Source organism: Chelonia mydas, chromosome 1 (genome assembly GCF_015237465.2).
Source record: "Chelonia mydas isolate rCheMyd1 chromosome 1, rCheMyd1.pri.v2, whole genome shotgun sequence".
NCBI classification, from domain to species: domain Eukaryota; kingdom Metazoa; phylum Chordata; order Testudines; family Cheloniidae; genus Chelonia; species Chelonia mydas.
Window position 1 is genome coordinate 89,106,424 of NC_057849.1, and position 16,389 is coordinate 89,122,812.

The following is a 16,389-nucleotide window of genomic DNA, read 5'->3' on the forward strand; positions in this document are numbered from 1 at the left end:
ATTTGAGATAAGTGACAACACTAAGTCCTGACTGTGGTTTTGCAGTAACTAGTTATGGTGATGATCTGCAACTTCTTTGTTTAATCTGGGTGTATGTTTAGGAGAACGGTGAAAACATATGGGTGATTTGTAATGCACAAAAATGGAAAGTAGGATGAGCACATCAAACTAATTTTGCTCATGGAAGAGGTGAAAGGCCAATATATGAAGTAACTGAATTACAAGGACTGTTTCCATCAGATTATAAAGTGCTATATTTTGCAACAAATCATCCTAAAATGACAGATTTATAAAAGAAAATGCACTGCCTTTTATTTACCAGGTTTCAGAGTAGCAGCCGTGTTAGTCTGTATTCGCAAAAAGAAAAGGAGTACTTGTGGCACCTTACAGACTAACCAATTTATTTGAGCATAAGCTTTCGTGAGCTACAGCTCACTTCATCGGATGCATTCAGCGGAAAATACAGTGAGGAGATTTATATACACACAGAACATGAAAAAATGGGTGTTTATCATGCACACTGTAAGGAGAGTGATCACTGAAGATGAGCTATTACCAGCAGGAGAGTGGAGGCGGGGAGAAAAACGTTTGTAGTGATAATCAAGGTGGGCCATTTCCAGCAGTTAACAAGAACGTCTGAGGAACAGTGGGGGGGTGGGGGGAGGCAAGGGGAAATAGTTTTACTCCCTGAAAAAAGCACAAGAACACACCCCTGGAACCCCAACCAGGGGTATTCTATCTAATACCCAAGATCCATAAACCTAGAAATCCTGGATATCCCATCATCTCAGGCATTGGCACCCTGACAGCAGGATTGTCTGGCTATGTAGACTCCCTCCTCAGGCCCTACACTACCAGCACTCCCAGCTATCTTCGAGACACCACTGACTTCCTGAGGAAACTACAATCTATCAGTGATCTTCCCAAAAAGACCATACTGGCCACTATGGATGTAGAAGCCCTCTACACCAACATTCCACACAAAGATGGACTACAAGCCGTCAGGAACACTATCCCCGATAATGTCACAGCAAACCTGGTGGCTGAACTTTGTGAGTTTGTCCTCACCCATAACTATTTCACATTTGGAGACAATGTATACCTTCAAATCAGCTGCACTTCTATGGGTACCCGCATGGCCTCACAGTATTTTTATGGCTGACTTAGAACAAAGCTTCCTCAGCTCTCATCCCCTAATGCCCCTACTCTATTTGCACTGTATTGATGACATCTTCATCATCTGGACCCATGGAAAAGAAGCCCTTGAGGAATTCCACCATGATTTCAACAATTTCTATCCCACCATCAACCTCAGCCTGGACCAGTCCATACAAGAGATCCATTTCCTGGACACTACGGTGCTAATAAGCGATGGTAACATAAACAACACCCTATACCGGAAACCTACTGACCGCTATTCCTGCCTACATGCCTCCAGCTTTCACCCAGACCACACCACACGATCCATTGTCTACAGCCAAGCTCTACGATACAACCACATTTGTTCCAACCCCTCAGACAGAGACAAACGCCTACAAGATCTCTATCAAGCATTCTTACAACTACAATACCCACCTGCTGAAGTGAAGAAACTGATAAACAGAGCCAGAAGAGTACCCAGAAGTCACCTACTACAGGACAGGCCTAACAAAGAAAATAACAGAACGCCACTAGCCGTCACCTTCAGCCCCCAACTAAAACCTCTCCAACGCATCATCAAGGATCTACAACCTATCCTGAAGGACGACCCATCGCTCTCACAAATCTTGGGAGACAGGCCAGTCCTTGCCTACAAACAGCCCCCCAACCTGAAGCAAATACTCACCAGCAACCACACACCACACAACAGAACCACTAACCGAGGAACCTATCCTTGCAACAAAACCCGTTGCCAACTGTGTCCACATATCTATTCAGGGGACACCATCATAGGGCTAAATCACATCAGACACACTATCAGAGGCTCGTTCACCTGCACATTTACCAATATGATATATGCCATTATGTGCCAGCAATGCCCCTCTGCCATGTACATTGGTCAAACTGGACAGTCTCTACATAAAAGAATAAATGGACACAAATCAGATGTCAGGAATTATAACATTCATAAACCAGTCGGAGAACACTTCAATCTCTCTGGTCACTCGATTTCTGACCTAAAAGTGGCAATTCTTCAACAAAAAGACTTCAAAAACAGACTCCAATGAGAGACTGCTGAATTGGAATGAATTTGCAAATTGGATACAATTAACTTCGGCTTGAATAGAGACTGGGAGTGGTTGAGTCATTACACAAAGTAAAACTATTTCCCCTTGTTTATTCCCCCCACCCCGGCCACTGTTCCTCAGACGTTCTTGTTAACTGCTGGAAATGGCCCACCTTGATTATCACTACAAAAAGTTTTCTCCCCCCACCACTCTCCTGCTGGTAATAGCTCATCTTAAGTGATCACACTCCTTACAGTGTGCATGATAAACACCCATTTTTTCATGTTCTGTGTGTATATAAATCTCCTCACTGTATTTTCCACTGAATGCATCTGATGAAGTGAGCTGTAGCTCATGAAAGCTTATGCTCAAATAAATTTGTTAGTCTCTAAGGTGCCACAAGTACTCCTTTTCTTTTTATTTACCAAGTAAACGTGCAATAAGGGATTGTTACCACAGCAGAAAATTACTGGGCGAGAAGGTGCTTGGGCTTAGCATGGAAGGACAGATAGGGAGGGCAAAAGTGACTCTTGTGGACTGTGGACAAGGGACAAGTAGAGTAGTGGCCATTATAGTCATGGGAAGGAAGAGACTGATCCCAGGGGGGCTGTAGCGAGGCGGTGTGGCTCCCCGCCGCCCCAGAGAGGCTCGAGCCCCTCCAGATACCAGAGTGGGCGGAGCCAGGAAGCTCTGAGTCCGCCCCTCAGAGGGACAGGCAGCGACCCAGAAGTAGAAAGGCGGGCCCTCAGAGCTCACTAGAGGACCAGCCGCTGGGGTGGCCAGATGCAGCCAGCCTAACCCATGGCTGGGAAAACCCCACGGCCCCAGATCCACGTCAAGACTGGCCTGACCTGGGCCCGCTATCCAGAGGAGTTACCGGGCCTGCCGATTGTACACCGCCCCGAGGAACGCATGGTGCTGGGCCCTCCGGAGAACACCACCATGACCCAGGTACCAGAAGGAGGGGAGTTAGGAAGTAGCCCAGGGGCAGCTGACCCTTGTCTGGCTGTAACTCTGCCAGAACCCATGTCAGTGTGTTGCAGTCAGGATCCCCACTGACCCAGCAGCGGGTTGTTTGCCGCTGCTAGGGCCCCTTCAATAAATGTCAATATAAAAATCCACAAAGACTATGTACTGAACTGTCTGATATATGAAAGAAAGAAAATGCAAATGATTAACCAAACAGTCTTTGAATTGTGTTACGGTCAAAGACTATTCATTTCTATTTAAAGGTCTAGATCAGGGGTCGGCAATCTTCAGCACACGGCCCATCAGGGTAATCTGCTGGCGGGCCACGAGACATTTTGTTTACGTTGACCGTCCGCAGGCACAACCCCCCACAGCTCCCAGTGGCTGCAGTTCGCCATTCCCGGCCAATGGGAGCTGCGGGAAGTGTCAGCCAGCACGTCCCTGCAGTCCACACCACTTCCGCAGCTCTCATTGGCCGGGAATGGCAAACTGCAGCCACTAGGAGCTGTGGGGGGTTGTGCCTGCGGACGGTCAACGTAAACAAAATGTCTCGTGGCCCGCCAGCAGATTACCCTGATGGGCTGTGTGCTGAAGATTGCCGACCCCTGATCTAGACCTTTAAATAGAAATGAATAGTCTTTGACTGTAACACAATTCAAAGACTGTTTGGTTAATCATTTGCATTTTCTTTCTTTCATATATCAGACAGTTCAGTACATAGTCTTTGTGGATTTTTATATTGACATTTATTGAAGTGTTCTGATTGCTGCATTGATATTATCTAAAACATTCTGATTTTTAGAAGAACAAGCATAACTAAAACTCAGTTTTAAACCCTCAGGAAATCCCGAAGATAAAACAATTTCTTTGGCATAAGCGCAATAACACCAAACCAGCCCTTCTGCTATTTATACCATCACTCATTTCAGCTATAGCAATAAAATTTTGATTAACTGTAGCCCTAGAAACCCACCTACATCTCCCCAGATAGAGCTACCCACAGACACAAATAGATCACATATAGTCCCAAAAATCACAAATTATAATGAGCAACACTGAATATATTTTGTGCCGTTACCTTGTCCCACTTATGTCTTCTCTTTGGTCCTTAGGTTTCTCCTTTATGTCCATGCCACCACAGTCCCTTACAAGACTCTTCTGGGACAGGATCCCTTTGTCTGTGTCCTTTTGACTGAAACATCTGATTAGTGCTAAGATGTAAAGTGCTTGTTGGGGGTCACATTCTGCATTAATTTATATTACATACAACCCCACTTAAATTCAGAGCTGGATGAGGCGTAAATCAGTACACAATGTGGTCCTAATTTTTTCCCAAGTAATAAAAGTTTTATTGAAAGTCCATTTTTTCTTTTTCTGCATGCATAGTTCCTTTTCCTTTTCTTTCTACACTTTATCTTCAGTGACCTGTGACCAGATTCAAAAGTTATAGCAGCAGTCACACATGTCAGCCTCAATTATTCACTCTATGAATATGTATCTGCTGTTTAATTTTCATTAAACTTTTGCCTACGTCAATGTATTTTTCTGAATGAATGAGCCTTGCCTTTCCAGATTGATTATTCACAAATCATGCTTATAACTTACTACTGCTAATAATGGTTAGCAATGAGTACAATAAAGTATCAGGATACACTTCTTCCTTATGCTTGTTATACCCATCAAAGCAGGAACTGGGAAACCCAAGCCCCTAGAAATGGTGTCCCTCACCTGTCATCTATATTACATCCTGATGGCAGTATTGCCCATCCATTTCATTCATCAACAGGATGCTACTAAAGGAAAGTAGATGATGTAGCTATGTACCTGGAGAATGACCTCTAGGAAGTTTGTGAGGGCTATCTCTAAATATGCAGCATCATCTTAACACAAAATGAGGGTCTCTCTAAATGAGATGGATGAGGGGGTAAATCCAAATCTCTCTAGATGTACGCCAGTCGGGTCTTTGTCTCATATTCATCCTCCTTTTGGGCCTTTGCAGGTTGGGAGGCTTCTTCTAACTTCCCTAAATGAATCCCAACCTGAACACAGCTCCACTCCCACAGGCAGAACCCCAAGATCTCAGTCCCCTGCAAGGATGGGGGAAAGGTTCTACCTTCTTTTATCCTTGCTAAGGAAACTATGCGGTTATCTGCACACACTAGCTTAACTAAAGGTGTGTTTTAAAATTGGTTTAAGCCTTTGATACACTCAATTTTTGTATTTGTTAATTAGGGATGTGATTTTTTACCAATACAGTTATAGCAGGATAACCACTAATGTGGACTCAATTGTACCAGTTGTGACAAAGTTCCTGCTCTACCTTAGTGGGTCTTGCGCTTATTGGCAGATTTGCTCACCTTGGAGCTTCACGGCAGCCCTCAGCTTGGCCGTTTTTCTGAATTCACAGTCCAGATCGACTCCTCCTGTGTCTGACCAGGAGTTGGGGAGGATTTGGGGGGAACCTGGGCCCGCCCTCTACTCCAGGTTCCAGCCCAGGGCCCTGTGGATTGCAGCTGTCTAGAGTGCCTCCTGGAACAGCTGTGCAACAGCTACAACTCCCTGGGCTACTTCCCCATGGCCTCCTCCCAACACCTTCTTTATCCTCACAAGAGGACTTTCCTCCTAGTGTCCAGTAATGCTTGTAAACCTCAGTCCTCCAACAGTCCACGTTCTCACTCTCAGCTCCTAATGCCTCTTGCTCCCAGCTCCTCACATGCACACCACAAACTGAAGTGAGCTCCTTTTTAAAACCCAGGTGCCCTGATTAGCCTGCCTTAATTGAGTCTAGCAGCTTCTTGATTGGCTGCAGGTGTTCTAATTTTTTCTGGAACCTTGTTTCTGGAACCTTGTCCTGATTGTTCTGGAACCTTCCCTGTTACGGGAGACGGAATCGTTTCTCGCTCGCTCCTGAGCTATCTGCTTTCCTTTCTTTCCTAAAGCCCCCCGGCCCGGATTTTTCACACTTTTCCTTTCGCTTAGTTTCCCCCCCCCGCGTTTGGGCCGGACGCTTTGTTTTTTTGGTTTCGTTTTTTCCCGTTTTTCTGAGTTGCGTCAGTGTGCTGGCCGGTCGCCAGCACCCCCCCCCCGACGCCTGCTTTTGGACTTTGCTCTTTGCTTCATTGAAACCCCCGGAGGAGGGGGGGAGGACTGCCGACCCGCTGTCCGGAGAGGGGAGTGGACGCCCCCAGACCCAGCTGTCTTGTTTTTCGCCTGGACTTTTTCCTTATCATTACAACATTCCTAGCTGCCGAGAGCCTTGGGACAGAGCCAACAGCTGCAGCAGACTCCAGAGGCCGGAGAACTCGCCCGGGCAGCTATGAATCATCGTGGAGAGAAGCCGTAAGACTGAGGGATTTCTTTTGAATTATACCCTCGGAGGGGGGGGAGTTGACTGCGTTTCAGCTGCGTCTGTGGTGGCACAGGGGTGTAGCAGGGAGCTACCCCCAGATCCATCGGTGCCCCCAACCCCCCCCACCACTGCTACGACTATCACGGCCCCCGCCGCTTCGTCCCTGCTGGCAATCTGCCATCTGCCTTCGGATCCAGCTGTTTGCTTTGGACTTTGCCTTTCGGACCGGGCATAACAACCAACCAAACGAGACTCTTTGGACAATTGTGGTGGGTCGTCCTCCCTCCACCCCTCCCCCCCGGATTGTTTATCCCATAGCCTACCCCTACTACCGGACCCCGATTTTTGCCCCCCCTCCTCCTTCCAGTGTCTTCCTGTCTCTCCCTGCTTACAATGGCAGAGAAGGAGGAACGCAAGACCCCTCCAATGAAATTGGTCGTCCCTCCCCCATCTGCCCCCCTGCCCACCCCTCAAGATCTCCCCACCGCCTCCATTGTTAGAACCCCTGCCACCGCCCCCGCTGGGGCATCGGCAGTGGGAGGCACCGGGGCAATTACTACTGCTGCTTTGGTTCTTGCCCCATTAGATTCTAGGAACCCCCCCCCCAGTTAGACGGAAAAATCGAAGCGGGCCAAAAGGGAAGGGCCCCGCTAATGCCGCTGGGCCCTCCATGGCAGAGGCCGCCCCCACCACTGTGGCCTCGTCATTGGTCGTGGCACCCCTCCCAGCTGTTCCCTCCACCAGCACTGCGACCGTCCCTCCCCCGGCCCCCAGGACGTATGCCCGGGTGGCGACAGGCCCCCCCTCACCTGCCGCCTCCTCATCTCGCCCACCCACTGCCTCCGCTGCCACCACTAGCAACCGGGGCCCTCTTCCCGCCCTGACCAGGAAGCACGGTGTCCGTTGCCTCCTAGTGCCCGCCTCGCCCCACGTGGAGGCATACGTGCAGGCGTTGGCGAAAGTGGTAGGACCCATGGCCATTGTGGCGGCCTCCAAGATGTATGGGAAGGTCGTTTTCTTTCTGGCTTCGGAGACTGCCGCCCAGGAGGCGGTGGAGAAGGGCCTAGTGGTGGGGGGGGTGTTTCTCCCCCTAGAACCGCTAGAAGATCTGGGCGTTCGCTTCGTCCTCACCTCCGTTCCTCCCTTTTTACCTAACGTTGCCCTGTTACCTGCTCTCTCTGCCCTGGGGAAGCTTGTTTCTGCTATCAGCCCTCTCCCGTTAGGCTGCAAGGACCCCGCCCTCCGTCACGTCCTTTCGTTCCGCCGGCAAGTGCAGATTTCACTGCCGGCGGGGGTGCGTGACGGAGAGGCGCTCGAGGGGTCCTTCCTAGTTCCCTACCAGGGAGCCCGCTATAGGGTCTTTTATTCCACCGGAGAGGCCCGGTGCTACCTCTGCCGCTCGGCGGGGCATGTCCGTAGGGACTGCCCTTTGGCCCGGGGGGGAGGGGCACCTGAGACCCCCGAGACCCGGCGGGATATCGGCCCCGTTGTTGCCGACACCCCTGGCCGCCCGGCACCTGAAACCACCCCTCCTCCCACCCGATCCACCGCTGCCCCCGTCCGGGCCCAAGAGGCACCTCTCCAACGACGCCCGGGCGACCGCGGGAGTCCCACTCTTGCTGTAACCACCTCGGCAGAGCCTATGGAGGGGGGTGTGGCAAAGCTTTTGCCGGGTGCAGGAGAGGGCTCGCCCCAAGGAGAACCCCCCGCCCCTAATGCTGCCTCACCGCTACCCCCCCGAACCCCTGAATCTCTGCCTCCGCGCCCCGCTCCGTCCCCTGCTACTCAACCCCCGGACGACGCCATGGAGGGCTGGACTGTAGTCCAGGGGAAGCGAGGCAAGCGGAGGGCTCGAGCTCCGCTGCATTCATCTGACGCGGAAGCCCCCCGGAAGACCAGGAAGGGAGGTACCGGCCTTGAGCCTCCCGCCTCGGCCACGAGTGAGATCCATTCGCTGGTGTCGGGAGGTGAAGATAGACCAGCACTGGAGGGTGGAATCCCCCCTCCGCGGGGGACCCTCCCCTCCGAAGCCCCGGAGGAAGCCCCTTCTAACCGGATACCACCTGAACTCCCTACGAACCCCGACGTGACCGTTGAGGCGAGCCCTAGCGGAGAGGCCCCTGGGGTGGTGGGAGTTGGCCTCTCCTCTGTGTATGCAGAGATTGAAGCCCTAGATTTGACCCCGGTCACCCAGGGAGGGGATGATTTACTGCCGGCCGGCCTCGATTTGGGCAATCTCACCCCAGGCCCCCTTTCCCCATGTTCTTTCCCCCTGACTGCCTTTCCGGGTGAGCACCCCACGGAAAGTGGTTTACCACCTGATGCCATGGCTGCCACGACCACCCCGGAGCCAGTACCCAGCATTCCTCGGAGCCCCCTCCCTTGCCCCTTAACCCCCGACCCTGCTCGGGAGGCACCTTCTTTCCGCTGCTCGCCTCCTGAAGCCCAGGGCCTTACCTCTGCCCCTGGCCCCACCCCTATTCCGGTTCAGTTTCCCTCCTCCTGCAAGGCTACCGCCGCCCCTGGGGTTATTTCTTTTCCGCCCTTTGCAGATTCCCCCCAGGGAGCAGTCTTTACGTTTTCTAGTTGCGACTCCTCAGGAGTTGCACCTTTCCCCCTGCCATCCCCGTCCACCCCAAGGCATGAGATGGAGTTAATAACCCCAGCCTGTCAGACACCCCGTCGGCGGTCCGCACCCTGCCTACCCGCCTTAGCGGACCACGAGGCTGTATCAAGAGCCCCACCAGGGACTGCTCTGGGAATTGTAACCCCACCCCCCCATGAGCTGCAGCATGCACTACGGGAGTTCTTAGAACGATGCCGTGGTGCCCGCGGTAGGGCACAGCTGGCTCTCCAGCAATGGGGGGACTTTGATCGACTCCTTCGGGCCGCGAGAGCCCTTATGAGGGAGGGCAGAGGGCAAGGGAAGGGCGGTGCCGCGGCCTACGAGCGGGCCCGCAGCTTCCGGAGAGATTTACTTACTTACGGGATGGGACACGGGTTGCTACGCGACCCGCCGGGGGCCTTGAGCACCCCCACCAATGAGAACTCCCCACCCCCCCAGCCCTCCGCATGACACCTCTCCTTATTGTAACCCTGAACACCAGGGGCTGTAGGATGGCTCTCCGCAGGTCCCAGGTGCTCTCCTACCTTCGGGAGGGGGGGTACTCTGTGGTTTTCCTGCAGGAGACCCACACGGACCCAACCGCCGAGGATAGGTGGCGGCTGGAGTGGGGGGACGGGGTATACTTCAGCCACTGCACGACTTGGCAAGCTGGAGTGGCGACCCTGTTCTCCCCCACCCTGCGGCCCGAGGTGCTAGGGGTCACTGAGGCCGTGCCGGGCCACTTGTTGCACCTCCGAGTTCGTCTGGAGGGGCTCGTGGTCAATCTTGTTAATATTTATGCCCCGCAAGTGAGTTCACAGCGGCCACAATTCTACCAGCAGGTGTCCGAATTTCTCGACACCCTAGATTCACACGAGTGCCTGATCCTGGGAGGGGACTTTAACACCACCCTCGAGGAACGGGACCGCTCGGGGGCCGAGCCGAGCCCGGCCGCCGCGACCATTCTCCGAGACATAGTCGACTATCACTCCCTAGTGGACGTCTGGCGTGACCATCACCCAGATGATACTTCCACGTTTACCTTTGTTCGGGTGGAGGCCCATCGGTCACACCGCTCTCGGTTAGACCGTATTTATCTATCCCGTCTCCATCTTTCACAGGCCCACTCCTCCACCATTCGGCCGGCCCCTTTTTCCGACCATCATTTGGTTACCGTCACGGTCTCCCTCCGTGCAGAGGGACCGGGGCCGGCTTACTGGCATTTTAACAACAGCCTGTTGGAGGACGAGAGCTTTGTGATGTCCTTCCGGGAGTTTTGGCTGGCCTGGCGGGAGCAGTGGCGCGCCTTTCCCTCGGTGCGGCGCTGGTGGGATTTAGGGAAGGTCCGCGCCAAGCTCTTCTGCCGCAACTACACTCGGGGCACCAGCCGACGGAGAAATGCGGCGATAGAGCAGTTGGAACGGGAGGTCTTAGAGCTGGAGAGGCGCCTGGCCGCCAGCCCCGGGGACCCGTCCCTCTGCGGTGCGTGCCGGGAGAAGCGGGAGGAACTTCGAGCCCTCGAGGACCACCGGGCCCGGGGTGCCTTTGTCCGGTCCCGCATCCGCCTCCTTCGGGAGATGGATCGCGGCTCCCGCTTCTTCTACGCCCTGGAGAAAACGAGGGGGGCCAAAAAAACACGTCACCTGCCTTCTAGCGGAAGACGGCACCCCCCTCACGGATCCGGAGGAGATGTGTGGGAGAGCCCGTGACTTCTACGCAAACCTTTTCTCCCCGGATCCGACCGATCCTGGCGCTTGCGGGGTGCTCTGGGAGGAACTCCCCACGGTCAGCGTGGGTGACCGAGACCGGCTAGAGCTGCCTCTCACCCTGGCCGAGTTCTCGGAAGCCCTCCGTCGCATGCCCACCAATAAATCTCCGGGCATGGACGGGCTGACCGTGGAGTTTTACCGTGCGTTCTGGGACATCCTTGGCCCAGACCTAGTCACTGTCTGGGCTGAGTCCCTGCAGAGCGGGGTCCTCCCTCTCTCGTGCAGACGAGCGGTGCTCGCCTTGCTGCCGAAGAAGGGGGACCTCCGCGACTTACGAAACTGGCGTCCCCTCTCACTCCTTAGCACGGATTACAAAATCGTAGCGAAAGCAATCTCGCTGCGGCTAGGGTCCGTGATGGCGGACGTGATTCACCCAGACCAGACCTATACTGTCCCGGGTCGCAGCATTTTTGACAACCTCTTTCTAGTCCGAGACCTTCTGGAACTCGGGCGGAGAGACGGTCTGTCGCTCGCCCTCCTGTCTCTCGATCAGGAGAAGGCTTTCGATAGAGTAGATCATGGGTACCTCCTGAGCACCCTGCGGGCGTTTGGATTCGGACCTCAGTTTGTGAGTTTTCTCCGGGTGCTGTACGCCTCCGCGGAGTGCTTGGTTAGGCTCAACTGGACCCTGACCGAACCGGTCAGCTTCGGGCGAGGGGTGCGGCAGGGGTGCCCCCTCTCAGGCCAGCTGTACGCTCTGGCGATCGAGCCTTTCCTCTGTCTCCTCCGCAGGAGGTTGACGGGGTTGGTGCTGCGGGAGCCGGAGCTGCGGCTGGTCCTGTCGGCGTACGCCGATGACGTCCTCCTCGTGGTCCAGGACCCGGGCGACTTGGCGCGAGTGGAGGCATGCCAAGCCATCTATTCGGCAGCCTCCTCCGCCCGAGTCAACTGGGTCAAGAGCTCTGGCTTGGCGGTGGGGGGCTGGCGGCAGGTAAGCTCCCTCCCACCCGCGCTTCAGACCATCCGGTGGAGTGCAGGCCCTCTGCTCTATCTCGGCGTTTATCTTTCTGCCACGCATCCTTCTCCGCCGGAGAACTGGCAGAATTTGGAAGGCGGCGTGATTGAGCGGATCAGGAAATGGACGAGGCTACTCCGATGTCTCTCCCTTCGGGGGAGAGCACTGGTGCTTAACCAACTAGTCCTGTCCACGCTCTGGTACCGGCTCAACACCCTAGCCCCGGCCCCGGGTTTCCTGTCCCACCTCCGGAGATTGATTCTGGAGTTCTTTTGGTCAGGATTGCACTGGGCCCCTGTTGGAGTTCTTCATTTGCCCCTGAAGGAAGGAGGGCAGGGCCTGAAGTGTCTGTACACTCAGGTCCGTGTTTTCCGCCTCCAGGCCCTGCAGAGGCTCCTTTATAGTGCAGGTAGTTCGACGTGGAGCATATTGGCGCATGCCTTCCTACGCCGCTTCCATGGGCTCCGATATGACCGGCAGCTCTTTTATCTTTGTCCGAGAGGTTTTCCGCGAGACCTCTCCGGGCTGCCGGATTTCTACCAGGACCTCCTCCGGACCTGGAAACTGTTTTCAACGACCAGGTCCGTGGCGGCCATCGTGGGGGCAGATCTCCTCACGGAGCCCCTGCTACACAACCCCCAACTTCGTGTGCAGGCGGCGGAGTCCCGCACGGTGCGCCAGAGGTTGGTCCTGGCGGGAGTTACGAGGGTCGGGGACCTCCTGGACTACGACCGGGGAGACTGGCTGGATCCCCCGACGCTCGCTCGACGCATGGGGCTCTCCAGCCTTCGCACCCCCCGGCGCGTGCTTCAGGAGGTGGAGGCCGCTTTGACCCCCGCCGCTCGGGCTTATGTTAGCCGAGCCTTGCGCGAGGGCGCACCCCGCCCATCCTCTACCCCAGGCCCGCCGGACCTTTCCATCGGGCCCCTACCCTGCCGATCCCAACACACCCCTCATCCTTTCACTGCAAGCCGGCTGCATGAACTGCAACCGGTCGGTTTTCAAGTTGCACCACGGCAATATTTATATACACTCACGCTTCATACCCTTCACGCCCGCACCCTGGTGTCCCGCCCCGATACAAAGTGGCGAGATCTCCTACCACCTTTGGAGGGTGAGCAACCTCGGTGGGCCAGCCTGTACTCCACCTTGGTCCCGAGGCCCGTCGGGGACATCAGTTGGCGGCTCCTTCACGGGGCTGTGAGCACGGGCGTGTTTTTGACACGGTTTACTTCCATCCCGGATACTTGTCCTTTTTGTAATGTGAGGGAAACCCTGGCGCATGTCTATTTAGAGTGTGCCAGATTGCAGCCCCTTTTTCGGCTCCTCACAAATCTTCTATTGCGCTTCTGGCTTCATTTTTCTCCCCACCTCTTCATCTACACACTCCCCATCCGTGGCCCCACCAAGTCGCGGGATCTCCTGGTTAACCTCCTCCTAGCTTTGGCTAAAACAGCCATTTATAAGACCAGAGAGCGGAGGTTGGCTCATGAGGCGTCCTGCGACTGTAGGGCCGTTTTCCGATCCTCAGTACATTCACGCATCCGGGCGGAGTTCCTCTGGGCGGCGTCCACCGACTCCCTTGACACCTTTGAGGAGCGGTGGGCGCTGTCCGGGGTTCTCTGCTCGGTGACCCCGTCCGGTTCCCTCCGCCTGACCCTCTGATTGAGGGATGGAGCGAGGGACACCAGCCACAGCCGTTAGCTGCTGTGAATACCATCATTATTGTCATCTAGGAGAGGTCTTATAATACATGGGTGTACCCCCCTCCCTCCCAACCACCCACCCCACAGCCGTGCCCATCTTGTTGGGCACTCTCAGGAGAGGGAGGGTCGGTGACCCTGGGCGCGGCACTAGGTAACTCGAGGGGGTGGAAGACCACGAGTGTCGAGGAAGCCCCCCCGCTCTAGGCCACCAGGTAACTCAGGAGGGTGGAAGACCACGAGTGTCGAGGAAGCCCCCCCGCTCTGGGCCTAGGCTAACCTGAACACCTCTCCCTCCTGACAGCTGTTGTGTTATATCTTTTGATTGCGTTGTTTTGTTGCTAAGTTTTTCTTTATCTTTTTGTACTTTCTGTAACTGTTACAAATAAACTTCTTTTCTGTTTCAAAAAAAAAAAAAAAAAAAAAAAAAACCCTTCCCTGCTCCCTTACCCAGGGAAAAGGGACCTCCTTCGCTTGCTGCTCAGCTATCTGCTTTCTATTCTCTCCTAAAGCCCCCTGGCCTGGGCTTTTCTTACTTTTTGACCCTGCTTCAGTTCCCCGCCCCCCCGACCGGGCCAGACACTTTTTCTTCATTTTGTTTTTTTTGCTGTTTTTCTTTGCTGCCGTTCGAGTGCTGGTCGGCTGCCAGCTAGCTGCCAGCCCCCCCCTCCCCCCACGCCTGCCCTCGAACACTGCTACTGCTCCAACTGAAACCCCCGGAGGAGGGGGGGAGGACTGCCGACCCGCTCCCCGGAAGAGGGGAGTGGAAGCTCCCAGACCCAACTGTTTTGCTGTTTGTTTATGGTCCCGTACCGAGCCATGAAGAATTTTCTTATCTCTGCGACATTCTGGGGCTGCTGAAAGCCCCGCTGTTCAATGCTACAAAACCCGGAAGAGAAGGCAGCCAACAGAAAAAAAACCGCCCAGGGAAGCTACAAATCATCGTGGAGGGGGCCATAAGACTGAGTAACTTTTGAACTGTACTCTCGTGTTGGGGGAGTTTGACTGTGTCTTAACTGCATTTGTAGGGGCACAGGGAGTGTGGCATGGAGCTGCCCCCCGATCCATTGGTGCCCCCCCCCACACTACTACAACCGTCACGGCCCCCCCGCCGTCCGTCCCTGCTGGCAACTTGCCATCTGCCTCTGGATTCAGCTGCTTGCTCTGAATTTCATCATCCGGACCAGATACAACAGCCGACCAAATGAGACTCTTTGGACAAACGCGCGTGGGTCCATGTCCCCCCCCCGTCCTCCCCCGGACTGCCCACCCCACAGTTTGCCCCTACTACCTAACCCCAACTCCTGTTTCCTCCCCTGTCCAGTCCGACCCATTTGCCCCCCTCCTCCCCCCCCGCCTGCAGCCCAACAGGGAGAAGTGGAGAAGTGGTTAATCTGCTTCCTCCTCCCCCCTCCTCCTTCTGGTGTCTCCCCGTCTCTCCCTGCTCATGATGGAGGGGAATGAGAGGGGTGAGGCCCCTCTAACAACCTCAGCCACCCCTCCCCCACCTACCACCCCGCCCACCACTGCTGCCAAAACACCTGCCACCGCCCCCGCAGGGGCATCGGCAGCAGGAGGCACCGGGGCGATTACTGCCGCTGCTACGCCCACCGCCCCCCCCCAGATTCTAGGAGAGCCCCCCCAGTTGGCCGGAAAGGCCAGGGTGTGAAGAAGGGAAAGGGCCCTGCTACAACCACCAGGCCCTCCATGGCAGGGGCTACCCCCACCGCTGTGGCCTCATCATCGACCATGGTGTCTCTCCCCGCTGTTGCCTCCACCAGCTCTGCAAGCGTCCCTCCCCCGGCCCCCAGGACGTATGCCCGGGTGGTGGCAGTCCCCTGCATGCCTACCGCCTCGTCATCTCGCATGCATACCCCCTCGTCATACCCCCACCGCCTCCGCTACCATCAATAGCGGCCGGGGCCCCTTCCCCACCATGACCAGGAAGCACGGCATCCGTTGCCTCCTGGTGCCCGCCTCGCCCCACGTGGAGTCATATGTGCAGGCATTGGCGAGGGTGGTAGGACCCACGGCTATTGTGGCAGCCTCCAAAATGTACGGGAAGGTCGTCTTTTTCTTAGCATCGGAGGCTGCCACCCAGGAGGTGGTGGAGAAGGGCCTGGTGGTGGGGGGGTGTTTGTTCCCCTGGAACTGCTAGAGGACCTGGGCGTCTACCTAGTCCTGACCTCCGTCCCTCCTTTTCTACCCAATGCCGCCCTGTTACCTGCTCTCTCCACCCTGGGGAAACCCGTTTCTGTCATTAGCCCTCTCCCGTTGGGCTGCAAGGACCCCACCCTCCATCAGGTCCTTTCGTTCCGCCAGCAAGTGCAGCTTCTACCGCCGCTGCCGGCGCATGATGGAGAGGTGCTTGAGGGGTCCTTCCTAGTCCCCTACCAGGGAGCCCGCTATTGGGTCTACTATTCCACAGGAGAGGCCCGGTGCTACCTCTGCCAATCAGTGGGGCATGTCCAAAGAGACTGCCCCTTGGCCCGGCGGGGAGGGGCACCCGAGACCCCCGAGACCCGGCAGGACATCAGCTCCATCGTTGCCGATGCCCCTGGCTGCCTGGCACCTGAAACCACCTCTCCTCCTGCTCGATCCACCGCTGCTCCCGCCCGGGCCCAAGAGACACCTCCCCTACAATGCCCAGACGAGCGAGGGAGCCCCACCCTTGCTGTTAACAATTCAGCAGAGCCTATGGAGGAGGGTGCAGCAAAGATATTACCAGGCATAGGAGAGGGCCCGCCCCAAGGAGAACCCCCCCCCATGCTGCCTCACCGTTACCCCCCCGAGCCCCTGAACCATCACCTCTGCCCCCCGACATGACCCCGC